Source organism: Ictidomys tridecemlineatus, chromosome 7, assembly GCF_052094955.1.
Source record: "Ictidomys tridecemlineatus isolate mIctTri1 chromosome 7, mIctTri1.hap1, whole genome shotgun sequence".
Lineage (NCBI taxonomy): Eukaryota > Metazoa > Chordata > Mammalia > Rodentia > Sciuridae > Ictidomys > Ictidomys tridecemlineatus.
Genome location: NC_135483.1, coordinates 75,543,746 through 75,558,783, shown reverse-complemented (window position 1 = coordinate 75,558,783; position 15,038 = coordinate 75,543,746). Strand labels below are relative to the sequence as shown.

Sequence of the window (15,038 nt, the reverse complement as noted above, 5' to 3'; positions counted from 1 at the left end):
GCACTTTTAACTGGAACCAGAAGAATTGCTGCAGTTGCCTGGGAAACCTTTGCAGACAACGATACTTGATATGTCAAATATCTGAAGTCAATATGAGCCACAGTCACTCAGAAGGTAAATCCAAGAAAGCAAATGGACATATGGGGGTCACTTGGCTTGTAAAAGTGGTTCCAATTTGTTATGTGCTCATGAACTTTTGAAAAGAGAAAAGAATTTTATAATTCTAATCAGCCTAGAAAAATGGTACTCTCCAATGATGACTTTCAGGATACAGGATAAAATTCAGTATAAAGATATTTAGCTATTATAAATATTTATTCATAGGTCAATGAGTTAGGGTTTTATAATCATCCTCAAATAAAATATAACATGCTTCCAAAAAGTCCTCTAAATTCTTTGAGACTATCTAGTATGTTTTTCCCAGATTTCCAATATATGTCCAACTGTTGAGCATTACGTGTCTTATTATAAAACAAAAAAGTTTACCATAATAATTCTGAAAAGAAAAAAAGTTAACAAGTAGAACAACATGATATTGTTTTGCATGAAGGAAATAGGATCTAATGAAAAACTTCCTAAACTGTTACTTCAAATGTTATATTTGATAAGAGATTCTTCCCTGAATCTGAATTTAGGAGTTTTCATCAGAAATATCATCCTGAAAAATCTGTGAAATGAGACCTTATGCACATTTCTGGTACTAGAAATCATAGTCTTTTGTAATTTCAAAAAAAGAAAAACTGAAATGCAATATCAGAAACCTAAGAGAATTATGATTTTTTCCCTCGTATCTTGACACTTAACATTGTGAGAAGCCTGTTTAAGGATTAATGTGTTGGAAGTTTTTAATTATCATTTTAGACATATATAATTTTGGTAAAAGATATTGTTCAAAAAAGAATACTTTTAAGTAGATATTTTTTCTTTAGGTTTTTGAACGTGTATTTGGGAACATTTCAGAGTTCATTACTCTGCGCTGCCCTCTGCTGGTAAACTTCTGTAAGTGGTTTTCAGAAAACAATCCACCCTCCCACGTCCCTGCTCCCCAGATTAGTCAAGACAGTACTCAAGGGGCATTTCTTATGTGGTACTATATAAAGTTGCATTTCAATTAAAAACAAACAAAGTAAAGATTTATTTGGGGTTTTGGATCTTTGATTTTAATTTTTATTTCATATTAGAGATATAGCTCTTTCCAGATAATCCACACACCACAAACTGAAAATGTTTTTATCTAAAAAGTTTGGTTATCTAAAAAGTTCTGTCATCTAAAAATTCAGTAAGGAGCTAGGCACAGTAGTCCATGCCTGTAATCCCAAACACTCAGGTGGCTGAAGCAGGAAAATCACAAGTTCCAAGCCAGTTTCGGCAACATAATGAAGCCCTTAGCAACTTAGTGAAATCCTGTCCCAAAATAAAATTTAAAAAAAAAAAATGAAAAGAGCTGGATATGCAGCTTGGTGGCAAAGCATCCCTAGGTTCAATCCCCAGTACCAAAAAATAAATAAAAATAAAGTTAGTAAGGAAAGCAGCATATTATTTTGAATTTATTTAACATAGGGTTAATTTGCTAGGAATATCCTTGTATCTCAGCTGCATGAACATGGCTTACATGAGAAGCACTTCTTTTGCATTAAGTATTCTAAGTTGATCTGAAGGGACCATTCCAGTTAATCTGATAGCAATTTATCTGAATTAGTTAGAAAGATCAAGGCTCTGAGTTGTATGCAACAAATGTATCCACCAATTGCTCAGAAATCAGAAGCTCTTTTCTGTCAGAACACCTGCTGTTAGCCTCACTTTCAGTTCCACTCTAGTTGTAACTGCTTTTCTTCACCCACAATCATGAGACATAAAACTGACACAGTCCCGAAAACCAACAGCTTGATTTCCATGCATGCTGGAAACAATCTTGTTATAAAGCTCATGTTATGTATATACAATATGTCAATAAATAAAAGTATTTACTAAGCTTTACTTTAAGAATCTCAAGTTGTATTGGTCATAATGACCAATACAATCTTTGTCCCAAGCTTCATTCAAAACACCCAATTCAAGGGTTCTAAATGATGTTCATTTTTTAGTGAGTGAAAAGTTGCTAGGGATTAAAAAACAAATCTCATTGCTCAAGGAAAGAACCATAAAGTTTGATTTCTCAGTGTCTAGATTCCAGTAAAGAGACATACAGCACGCATATGTTGCAGGTCTCCTATAGCGACAAACAAACGGCTCAAGTATTCAACATATCTTCATATTTGATGCTTATTATATGTAAGCAACAGATGTACTTCTCATCTGAGCACCGTAAAAAGTGATTTTTTTAAAAATTCTAAATAGAAAATGAGTCAGTCTCAGTGCAAATATAAATCCAAAAGTAATTCCATACTATACAAGTAACATTTGCAGTATTACACACTTTGACGTTCTTAGCAGAATATCATGATCTGTCAAGTCCCTTCCATCCCAATTACCATGTTCTCTACTCCTCCACAGCTGACATTAGAAACAACTCCAGGTGACCGCCCATTGGCACAGTGGACATACACAGGGCTACCATGTCCATGCCTATAAGAGGGAGGGGCAAAAGGTGGGCCCCTCCCAACTCCCCACTCAAAAATCAGTCCTGGATGATGGGGTATATTTTCCCCCCAAAGTTCAAACCACCATGAGATGTGATAAAATAACCAAAATCTACTTTTGACAATATTTTTTTTTTGCCTTACCTTTACCTGGTGAATGCCTACAGGTGTGTCAAAGATTATCTTTTCCTGGATATGTTCCAAAATGCTCTTATGCTATTTCTCTTAGGATTTCTCCACGCTGCCCGATTCAGATATTTTATTACTTTCTAAAGAAGAAAAAAAATGTGCACATGAAAATTAACATAAGAAAACCATTGATTTTTACTCATATCTAAACAAATGCCAAATCAATGTAAACTTTGCACAACACTACCAAGCACTTGTTTTTGTGTAAGGTGGCAGAAACCTGCTGTTGTAGCTTTATTAAAAGCTCTATTTTCTGAGATGTAAAATACTCAGTTATCTCCATCAGTTTTTTCCTCCTTACCTCTAGTGTTCCCGTGAGGTCACATTCTGTTAAAAACATCCTGCCCTTCTCCCTACAAAAAGTTTCCATAGAATCAGAAAGCAGAAGCGCTGCAACTTGCTAACTTTGCTCTGTGTTATTTACCAACCGCACAAAGAAAATGCTGTCTATTCAGAACTCATTTCAAAACTCTTTTCACTGAGAGTGAGCGAACAAGCGGGCTCATGTCCCGAGCCACTGTCACATCCCCAGAGGTCCGGTGATGGTGCGGGGCCGGCGCTGAGTGGCACGGCCTCCAGGGCTTCCTACAAGGGTCCCTTGTAAACAGTCCTAGATCTCAGACCTCGAAGATCTGGAGGAGTCAAGGAAGGGGGCGGGGCAGAGGCTCTTTTTACTTTCTCACCTTGTGTTTCTTTGTTTGTTAACCCTGAATTTTTGTCAGAAGCTGTCCTTTCTCCACAAGCTCATTTATCCTGGACATACATGATGTCATCAAGGTGACAAATCCAGAATCTGGTCAGCTGGTATGAGTTTGAAGCCTCAGTCTCATTGACAGAGTTGCAGCCTTTAGATAAGCTATCAAACTCACTCAGGAATACACTTCTTTGGGTTTTATGGTGATAATGAATGTGCATATCTGACCAGGTGTAAGGTGCAAATGACCTAACTCATGGAGAATGCTCTTATGGTGCCTGCAACAGAGTGTGACCAGACTCCAGTATAGCTCTCTCTCTCTCCCCCCCCCCCAAACACAACCAAGGCTCCAACGCTCAGATCTCAAAACAAAGCTTAATACACATTCCCACTACACAGAGGAAGGCCCCCAGAACTTGTTCAACCCTGCTAAACCCCACTGCTTAATTAAGGATGTAGAAAAAAAATATAGGAGACTGCACACAGAGAGCTGTCTCTGTAGCCTCCCCTACCACTGCAAGCAGGCTTTGGAAGAGGTAAGGAGGAGCTGTATAGCTAGGTCAAAATCCAGTTTTTGACTACTAAGACCAAACATGTTAAATGCTTGAAATGAGACTGTGTGACTCAAATTGATCAGGTAATCTTTTGTACTACCTGAGAATGACCAGAAAAGCCCTGGGGCCCTCCAGGTCAGGTATATTATCCAGAGGTGGAAGATTTTGATCCCGATGAATAAAGTTTACAGAAACAAGATTAAGTTGCATTTGGGTTCTGTCAAAAGTTGTGCCTTTTCAAAGTATCAAGTACTTAATTAAGGTACATATGATAGACTCTTCCTTTAGGCTAAAAGCTCCAGGAAGACAGGGACCCTGTATTTTAAGTTCCTTGAGATTTCCTGGAAGACTAACACAACTCCTGGCCCACAGCAGTTGTTGTTCCTACTTGTTCTTATTTGGTTGTTTTACTTTAAGCCATTGCTGTTCATCATGGTCATTCTAGAAAAATCTAAATAAATATATTTTCTCGTAAACTTCTTAGCCAGCTCTAAAATGTTCTTAATACCAAATTATTTTTCCCTTAAATGCACCTTCCCCAAATGCTCTCTCTCTCTGTACCATCTCTTTCAAAGAACCATATATAAATATAACATTAGAAAGCATAAGCTGTTTGGGGTGTTGGTAATCAAAAACTGATCAAAGGACACCTTAACACTCTTACTGGAGAAACCCAAGAGACAACACAAAATCCATCAGCATTTTCTTTTAGGAGTTTCTCTTTGTGGACCAATATCCAGAAAAAGGAAAATGCACCAGAGCTTTTTGTGACCTTTCTATTCCTCCTACCTTCTTTCCCCCACTCCATGTCAATGAATTTCTGAGAAGGGCCTCACTAGCTACTTCTGTATTCTGGGTTGAAAATAAGTTCAAGTATTTTGAATGGCATACAAGAAATTTCTCTTTGGCCAAAAGAGAAACTCAGGGGAATTAAAAAAAAAAATCAAAGGCAAGCCTACTCATGAGCTTCCCAAACTGAGCAAGTTTGGGTGCAGCATATGCAGTCTCAGTTTTGGAAACCACAATATGCCATTTATCCCTAACTAGATGACGGGACAGAAATGTTTTTGCTGAACCAACCAAGGGAAATATGCTTGCTGCTTACCCAAAACAAACTCGCAAAATCCAACTTCTACTGCTTCAAATTTTCAGATGGGAAAATTTTTCCTACATATAATTTTGAACTATTTTTGTTTCACTTGCTAAATGAAGACTGGTAATTTGTGGGCACATTTGGAAAGATGGGTATCTCACCTAATGAAATATGAAAGCCAAATAAAAACAATAGCTGCTTAAGAAATTCAGGAATACCCAAAGAAAGATCTTTCCTTAATGAAACTGGGTAAGAATAGATATAAGTGGAGAGGGAGTGAGCAGTGTCAAAGATACTGGGATTAAAATCCAGGTCTTTGGGGCCTGTGATTTGATTTAGTCAATGAAACACAATCTATCCATTTCCTCTGTTACCAAAAGCCTTTCAGCCATTCATTAAGGAACATTCTATGCATCCTCTACCTTTCTGGGTCTGCAATGGAGAATCTTTGAATACAGAAGCTAACTTTGAGACGCAGGAGTAGAGAAATGTGATAAAGAAGTCGAAGGGTCTCCACTGGGGCCATATACTACATCACAGCCTTAAGAGAAACAACCACTGAGTTTGCCCCTGAGGACAACCTTTCGACTCGGTTTCTTTTTACCACATCCCCATCTCTCCCCTCATTGATTAAATAATAATAATAAAATAAAAATAAAGAGATCCTGTGTTCAGCCTGAATGCAGATCTCAGGTTTGTCCATCAGCACTCTCTTGTCTTCCAAAGCACATCAACAAAGCAGGAGTCTACCAGTACCTATTATTTAAGGCTGGCATCTTTGAAAAAGTTGAATTTTCGGTAACCTAACTATACCAAATAGTCTCACTCTTCAATCAATAAAAAACTGTGCTAGTAATACGTAGGAATGTTTCAGCAAGATGGCAGAATCTAGATAGTATTCTGCAAAATGTGCTGTGATATTTTGAATTTCTGGCTGCTGTAAACTATTTATTACTGGATGAAACAGATATTTTACTGAATACTTGTTTTCAAAATATCCTTGAAACAGTCATATAGTTATATTCTATTCAGTTTGGTGGGGGTGAGGGGTTAACCTAGAATACTACATTTATTTGAATCAGAGAACTAAACAGCAAGGGTTGGCCTAACATTTATCCTAAAATCACATCTCCTGAAGGAGTTGCTATGACAAGGTGATAACCTAATAATTACTGGCAAGAACATCATCATCTCTAAAGAGCTGCACCCAAACAAAATAGGTAACGATTACTCATGCTCAGATTCCATAGCTTTAATTATCAGTTTTCGGAAGATGCCTTTTGGAGTCTGTAGGGAGGACTGGCAAAGATGAAAAGGAAAAGAAAACGCTTTGCTGGCAACTTACAAAGTACCATGAGCACTGTGATAAGCACCGTGCAGCAAAATGCACAGCCCCCGGCAGTGACACGGGATCACAGTTTCAAGAATGCATGCAAGAAGCTGGCCAGGTCACAGTAGCCACGTATCTCCAATGCTGTGTGAACCTAGGACAGGGAACCCACATATTCCTGATTCCTTTTCCTTGAACCATGCCAATTTAAAAAAAAAAAAATCTTTGAGAAACCAGTGGGTGGGCACAGATGGGAAGTGGGAAGCTGCAAATGGGAAGAAGATGGCATTGGAGAGGAGCACAGAGCCAGGCGCGTCTCTCCAGGCGCGTCCTCGCGAACCCATATGGCGCGGCCACTCGCTCCTCTCAGCCTGGCACTGCCACCTCTGCCGCGCCCCCTATTGGCTGCCAGCACCAAGCAACCAGAATTGAGACCCCGCTACCCTAGATTACATCCATTTACAATGCTCAGGGGCCACGGCTCAAAATGGAACCTATGGGTGTTCTTTGCACACAACAAACATTTTTTTTAAATAACAGATTTTTTAAAAAGTAGTTGGATCTGCTCTCCAGTGCTGTAAGACGCTGTTGCTTCAACACTGTTTTATTGTGCAATCGGATGCTATTAATTTTAAAAAGCCTCTTTGTGTCCCACCTTACTGTGAAGCCCCAATTCTGCTTAGAGAAGGGGATATTCCTTTGCACAGTATTAAAGTAAGTATTAAAGCAGTCCTTTCCTAATGAACTCCTGGCAAATGTCATCAATTTAGAAAAAGTTAAGGTAACCTGGAGCTAAGCACAAGCACACCTAAGAGAAAGGTATATTTGCCAGACCCAGAGCTAAATGTTTTCAATTCTGAGGAAGGGCGACCCATACTGATGAACTCCTGCTGTCCTTGCAGGTTAGCTTACATCAGAGAGCTATGTAGTGGACCTTGATGATCAGCTCTGCTTTTGATCCTTGAAGAACACAAATTGAGGAGGAGGAGATTTAGACGACAAATTATTACAACAAGGCAGCCACAGGAAACTGCCTGTTGGCTACTCTTCGAGAATTTTACTCAGGCTCACTTGTTGCTCTCCTGTTGGTGGGTCCTTTCCAGACTCAAGACTTACCTCCCATGGTATAAGAAGGAGTAAACACACATGTGAGGTTGTTGGAGAAAGGACCAAAAGCCATCCTCCATACAGATGAGGCCCAGAGCCAGCGTGTGAAGATGCTCCAAGAAGTTTAGCTCATTTCTCTTTCTCCGTCAGGCCAAGGCTGTTCCCAACTGAGTGTTGCTCTACACATATGCACACACCTACACAAAAACTGTTGACCTTCAGTGGAGGAAATGAAACTTACCTCCACTGAATGCTGCTTGAGAAGAGCCCAGTTACTCAGGCGCACTCTAGTGAGGCAGTTTCTAAGTTTTCATGGCAGCAGATGTTCTCCTCAAATGCTGAACTGTGACCTCAATATATACAAAAGCCAAGTTGCCATGGTAAGAAAGGTGTTAAATTATGGCCCTTTAGAGCCTGACTGAGCCTGACGGCTGACTTCAAACCCAACTCTGCATTTGCTGTGTGACCCTGAACAAACCACATGCCTGTCCTGTGCCTTAGTTTCCCCTATGTGATAACAACCATACTTCCCATTTTAAATTGTCATGGGAATTGAAATAAGGTGTAAAGTGCTTGAAACAGTGCTTGTTCATAGTAAGTACTGGCTACATGCTAGTTAATCTCATTACTACTGAGACTAAAGTCTGTGGAGATGGGAGCCCAGAAAACTCAATTTCTCTTTCACCCGGCAGTAGACCTAAATCCCATCCAAAGAAACCTTGAGCTCTAGAACACGGCTCTCAAACTTGTGCTCTAGAAAAGGCAAAGGTGGAGCTTATTCCACATCCTCCTAGAAAAGCTAGAATCAATGATCAATTTTAGGTTGAGCATTACAAACAGGGGTAAGCTGAACCAATGCTGCTCAGAACAGCATTGAGTCAGAGGCGACCTAGCCGTGGAGGATTTGGGAGGGGGTCAGATAAGCCATGAGATGGTGAAAGCATTCAGCACTACCTAGGGAACAGCACTCTTCCCTGACATAGGGATGGCATGTGCAAAAGTATATTCAAGAAAAGAAGCTCTGGAAAGCAGGTCCAGGATGTGAGGAGGATGGCCACAGAGGTGGGCCACAGGCCCCCAACACCACAGGCCCCCAGCTGTGCTCACGTCCACTCAGTGGCCTCATTTCTGTGACTATAGCTGCCTCATCTTTAAATTTATTTCCATGTTTTTGTCACTATTCCCTTTATGAATGGAAAAATGGGCCTCATGGAATATTTTCAGGAAAAAATTAAAAGCATGTGATTCATAAGTAACACAAGATCCCAAACTCTCCAGTCTACATACAGCACATTAATACACCTGGGATGTACTTCCACCTTCCAGTCACAGCACTCTTTCATAGAAAAGTGAATTTCTACATTTTTCTCTACAGAAAAAGAAGCCCACCAATCATTCTATAATACCATTTTACTCAAAAAAAACCCTTGATTTTCCAAAATAGCTTTGTTTTTGACTTAGCTCCTCTTTTAAATGAAGATCTTTTCAAAAGTCTAATTCAGTCATTCTGAGTAGTGAATTAAGATTTTTCACTCAAGATCTTAACATGTTACAAAATATAAAGCAAATGTGTCATATTGTGAGTTCTAGCCAACCCATAAGCAAACTGAACTAATGAACAGAATTGATAGGAAAGACTCTATATGTCTGTTCTTAATTATACTTATTTGTTGTAAACCCAAGTCATTTCCTTTGCCTTTGAAGGTAGGTAACAGCCCAGATCTTAGTTGAAAGTCAGAACTTGTCCTGTGATGTGGCAGGAAGAGCCTCTCAAGGAAGAGTTCCAGGCCCCTTGCCACCAACTAGCTGGGTGACAAGTTGATTATATGTATGGCTTTAAAAAACAACAACAACAACAACAACAAAAACCATTCATAATTAAAAACAGTAGAAACCAAACAAAAAAACTGACAATTAACCTTAACTGAATACAAAAAGCATTCATTGGATTCACACCCTATGGCCACAGCTACACAGACCCTTCAAGGAAATTACTCCTGAATATCAATGCTTACCCCAATTCACTGGAATGACTCTGTAATGGTTTGGATATTAAACATCTCCCAAAGCCAATGCATTAAATGCTTTGGTTGCCAGTCTGTGGCACTACTGGAAGGTGGCAGGTGGGAATAGTGGAAGGAAGTTAGGCCATAGGAGACATTCCCTTGAAGGGAATACCCTTGCCCCTCCTCTTACCACTACCACCTCACTTTGCTTTCCAGCTGCCATGAGGTCAACAGACTTCCTGTGCTCGTCCTCCCACCGTGATGTACTGCCTCACCAGAGGCCCAAAGCAATATAGTGAACCTACAATGGGCTGAAACAATGAAGCTGTGAGCCAAGATAAACCTTTCCTCCCTCTAAGTTGATTTATCTTTGGTGTGTGTCACAGGATCAGAATCTTGGTTAAAACAGTCTTGGAGCTTAGGAAAAGAAGAAAATTCACTCATTTTTCCTGCCTTTCTACCCTCACTCTCTACCACACTGCACATCTACACAGAAAGAAAAACAAGAATATATTCATTAATTCAGTCAATGCATAAGCCCCCTTCTGCTATGGGCAGTTGATATTTGGATACTTGGTTAATGTCTACCCATATGTTGAACTTCATCATAATCACAGAAGGAAAAATGTGGGGAGGAAGAAAGAGGATGGGAGGAGAGCTCTTCGTGGAAGTGGTTAAATTCTGCAACACACTCTGTAACCACAGGGGAACTTACCCCTGGAGATGGTATCATCCACAGCAGACTGAACACTTCCTCCATGCACAGAAGACCTGGCATTCTGCCACTGCTTATCTGTGTCCCAGTACTACCTCCAACTCAAAGGCACCCAGTGGTAAAGGGAAAAAGGCAACCATATCCCTCCCACCATATTTTTTAGAGGAAGGACATTAGGAACTAGTGAATTTATTTTTACTCCTCATAAAAAGGATGATGTGAGGTTTTTAAAAAACTATTTTAATTTTAATGATAGGTTTAACATTTTTATCTGGATCACAAACATATACACACACCTGCACACTTCAATACATTCATAAAAACCCAAGAGCAATACAAAGCCTTGAATAATAGCAGCAGCTGGCCTACATTTTTTTACTATTCTTCTCTCAAAACATAGTCTTGATTGTTTACAGATAATAATGCATGTTAGTCACCTTCTTACCAGAAAATTAAGAGAGTTAACTAAAATACATGATTTATAGAGCCATTCCTGAATAGAAGAAGCACTCACATTTATGAAAAATAGAACCTTTAAAAATAGAATGAGGTACAGATATTTCTCATTTGAAAGAACATTTCAAAACCTAATAATATCAACATAATATTTTATGGTCTTTGAAGGGAAATTTCACATCTGATTTACCCTTGTAAACCCACAGAAGCTAGCAATATTGTTTGGTGAATATTAGTTAAATAAGTAAATAAATTCTCCCAAAAGTCCCACCTACAAAATAGGAAAGGCCACTGAATTCTGGGATCAAAAACTAAGAGAAGGAGAGTTAGATAATTCAAAAATAATTCTGGTACTTCTCCAATTTTTGTGAACATTAAAGCCTCTGGAGGGGTAATGTTATAATAAGGACTATACCCTCTTTCCCAATTCTCCAGGAATTTTGACTCAGTAAGTTTGGTGCTGATCCCAGGAATCTGCATTTTAATGAGGGCCCCCAAGGATTTTGACTATAAGTTCAAAAGCATCACTTTAGGGACTGTTCAACAATGCCTGGTGTGGTTGGCTGGCTACAATGCCTGCCTGGTACCCAAATGCCTGGGTTTCCACTTCCTGACCACATCGGTGGGCAAGTACTTCACCTTTGTTTGCTTCCCTCAGTATCTGCAGACTGAGCATAACAATAACACCTAACTAATAAATTAGTTATTACAAAGGCCCTAACATAGTACAGGCATGAGTATTAAACCATCCTAAAACTAAAACATGAAGTCACTGTAATATGTTTATAAATCATTTTTAAAACAAAAATATTTCATGTGCCTATGTTATAGACTGTATTGTGTCTCCCCAAAATTCATATGTGAAGTCCTACCCCTAGTACCTCATAATATAACTGTTTTTAAAGATAGGATCATCTTGGAGATAATTAAGTTAAAATGAGGTCACAATAGTGGGCCCTAATCCAATGTGACTGGTATCCCTGTAAAAAAAAAAAAAAAAAAAAAAAAAAAAAAAGTCTGAGCACAGACAGGTATGAGGGAATTCTGTTAAGATCAATTCTTTTTTGGGTCTCCGTTCTATCCACCAACTGTCACCATCTTGAGCCAATTCTTTAAAAGACAGATGATTGATAGGTAATTAGGTAGGTAGATACATACATACATACATACATACATACATACATACATAGATGATAGATGAATGGTGATATATAGAGACACATATTATTGATTCTGTTTCTCTGGAGAACCCTCACCAATACAGCCCTTAAAGATAATAGAAACGACACTTGTTTAATACTTCTAGTCTCTCTCAAAGTAACTAGACTCCAGAAAGCCTATGAGAGTAGAAGGTGGGAACCCCTGAGCATCTGAGTCCCTGGGCTACTGGAGACTCACCAGGACCCCACTCAACTCCTAATTGCTATGCTGCAGAGTTTTGCTAACTTAGTCTTCCTCGGCCTTTGGAGTCTGTCTGCCTGCAGGTTTCACTGCAAATGACTCCACTAGAAGTCAAGGTGAGGATCATTTGCCTTTCAAGGGTTCTGTGTGGAGCTGAGCTGTATGGGGCCATGCCCCTCCATTCTAACTACTCCACATTCCCTCAACACCCAACCCAAGCCACCAGGGCCAGTCTCCATAGATTTGAGGTCTTGTTACATTTACTTTTGAAACCGAGCTCTTTTATTTTAAAGCAGAAGATCCTGGTTATCTAGATGGATTTGTTTAATTCTGAATCAGCCTGAGCCAACATCTGTTCTTGCCTTGTTTGAGGAGGTCTCTGCAGCCCCCTACCCCAGACACTGTCCTCTGTGCAGATGTGTCAGGCTTGCCTGTCCAGGGTAGATCTGCCCTAGTCCCAAAATTAACACTCTAGAAAAAAATATTTAAATGGTAAAGTAGTATAGGTCATTTTTTTCAATGCTTCTGGGGAGTCCTGTAGTGACATCACTTTGCAAACAATGGCTGTGACTTGTTCACCTGAGTAGCTTCAGCATCTAGCTTATAGTGAGTGGATACTCAGGAGTGAGGGATGAGTGGGATCTACCTCTGCAGTTTTAACACACCCTATAAGCCAAGAGTAAACTGAGTTTCTGCTTCTTTTTACTTCTTTTCAAGAAGGGACCTCATCATGTCAGCCAGCAGATCAAAATTTATGGGTTCAAATCATCTTCAGAGTAGCTGGGCCTCTAGGCATGAGCCAGGACACCCAATTTGCTTCTATCCTTTGGAGTCCAGAATGCTGTCATATTTCCCTATTTCCACTACAGCAATTAATAGGTAAGTGGCCTGTCTTTTTATCTGACAAAATGGCATATATTAGGAGAGCCACGCATTACAAAGACTTTTCTAAAGTGAGCATAATCATATAGAATGAACACCTACCTGAAAACCATATCAAAAAATAAAATCTCATTAGAAAAATGAAAAATTATACCCCAATGATTTAAATGTATGAATTGCCAATATCATTGTAATGTCATGTGTAGCTAATAAAAAATTAAATTAAATTAAAAAAAATAAAATCTCCACTATAGCAGTCAAGCAAACTCCAGGTTTTAGCGTGTTAACTTTATTTTTTAATAATATGCTTTTGTCTGGACTAGAACACATATTTCTTTCAGAGGATCAACTTTATTTACTATATTTTTTAAAGAATAATGATTTGTATCACTAGAGGGAGACACAGTTTGCCAAAAAACTATTACCAAGCAAAACTGAAACTTTCCAGTTAGGAATAAAACAAGTAAAGCTACTACATATTGGTTTACATATTCATAGCATTTTGTGAATTTAACAAATTCACACTTGTTATTGAACTGATGGGGATTTTTCCTTTCTTAAATAATAATAAGCCAATAAATGAAAAGATAGAAATGAAAATTGTTAAACTCTAACAAAACAGCAGCATTCAAGTATGATTTTGAAAAACCATATTTTTTCCCTATCTGAGGACAATAAAAATCTATACAAAGATTGTGTCTATGTGCTTAATTATCTTCCTTTGCATACAGCAGCTTATCCAGCATAATAACAAATTAATCTAAATCTCTCCAATTAATTTGAGGAGTCAAAACTGAATTCTGTACTTGCCTCACAACAGAAAATGAGAGACCTGATTTTGAAATCTTGGTCTGGAAGTCAAATGTCAGATTTCTAGTTCTTCATTAAAAAAACACCAATGTCTGTGTATGTGTGCACAGTTTGTGTTTAAATTACAGTTTAGTAAAATGTGATTGTTTCTAGCAATTGAGTTTGTTTTGTTTTACATAATAACAGCTTCACTCTTGTTTCCTCCCACCAAAGACATTTAAATTATGTCTGTTCTAAAAGTTTATGTTTTGGAGTAGCTTAGCATCTGTAAACAAAGTCAATCTACAAAAGGAAAAAAAATAGATAAAAAGTGAAAGCAGCCAAGCATGGTGGCATCCACCCGTAATCCCAGTAATTCAGGAGGCTGAGTCAAAAGAATCACAAGTTCAAGGCCAGTCTGGGCCACTTGGCAAGGCCTATCTCAAAATACAAAATTAAAATTAAAGGCTAGGCATATAGCTCGGTGGTAGAGTGGCTCTGGGATCCACAGTACCACTAAATAAATAAATAAATAAAGTGATAACAATCTTCTGATTGTCCACAACCCCGGTGGACAACTGGGTATAGTACTGAACTTATAAAATAGTTCCAACTTACACTTTCTTAGAATGGACTCTCTCCTGCCATTCCTCATCCATAACTCTCATCCCTTCCTTAACACCTTTTGTGAAAACTTCTCCTTTCTCTATACCTTTTCTGTTTTCTTTCTCTCAATTTTCTAGTTTCACTGCCCCTTCAGTACTTAATGTAATTAATTTTTAATCATGGTATTTTTATAATACCATGATCAGAATGCGTGGCTCTCCTAATATATGCCATTTTGTCATTTTGTTCTACTTATTGAGTACAGTATGATATTCCATAATCATTTAAAAGTAATATTGGTTAGGCATTTAGTAGGAATTTCTCTCCTTTTATGCAAGTTGCATCATTTTTTTATACTCCAATCATTCAATGACCTTTAATTAAAGCTATTCCACCCCTCACCCTACCCATGCCTTCTCTTCCAAAATCCTGACCATCATTATTGACATTCAGCTTGTCTGCTGCTAGTATCACTCATTTGTCTCAGGTCATTCTATTTCCAGGGAAAACCTAGAATTAAATGCAAGGGTTTAAGAGGTGCAAATCGCACCTATTCACTGCAGTGAATGTCACTGAACACCTTGGAATTCTATATGAAGGAACTGATGCAAAGTCCTTCCACCCAGAAGCCAGACCT

General features: G+C 38.6%; 1 long non-coding RNA gene across 2 annotated transcripts in view; it reads right to left on the bottom strand.

Annotated features, from left to right (window-relative positions):
* Positions 1 to 3,215, bottom strand: part of LOC110598836 (uncharacterized) — a 171,824-nt gene extending 168,609 nt beyond the window's left edge. For both annotated transcript variants that reach the window (XR_005737887.2, XR_013423999.1), the window contains exons 1-2: positions 3,070 to 3,215; positions 2,724 to 2,848 (exon numbers count right to left, since the gene is read on the bottom strand). This is a non-coding gene — a long non-coding RNA (uncharacterized LOC110598836). The remainder of the gene's footprint in view (positions 1 to 2,723; positions 2,849 to 3,069) is intronic.
* Positions 3,216 to 15,038: the final 11,823 nt, after the last annotated feature.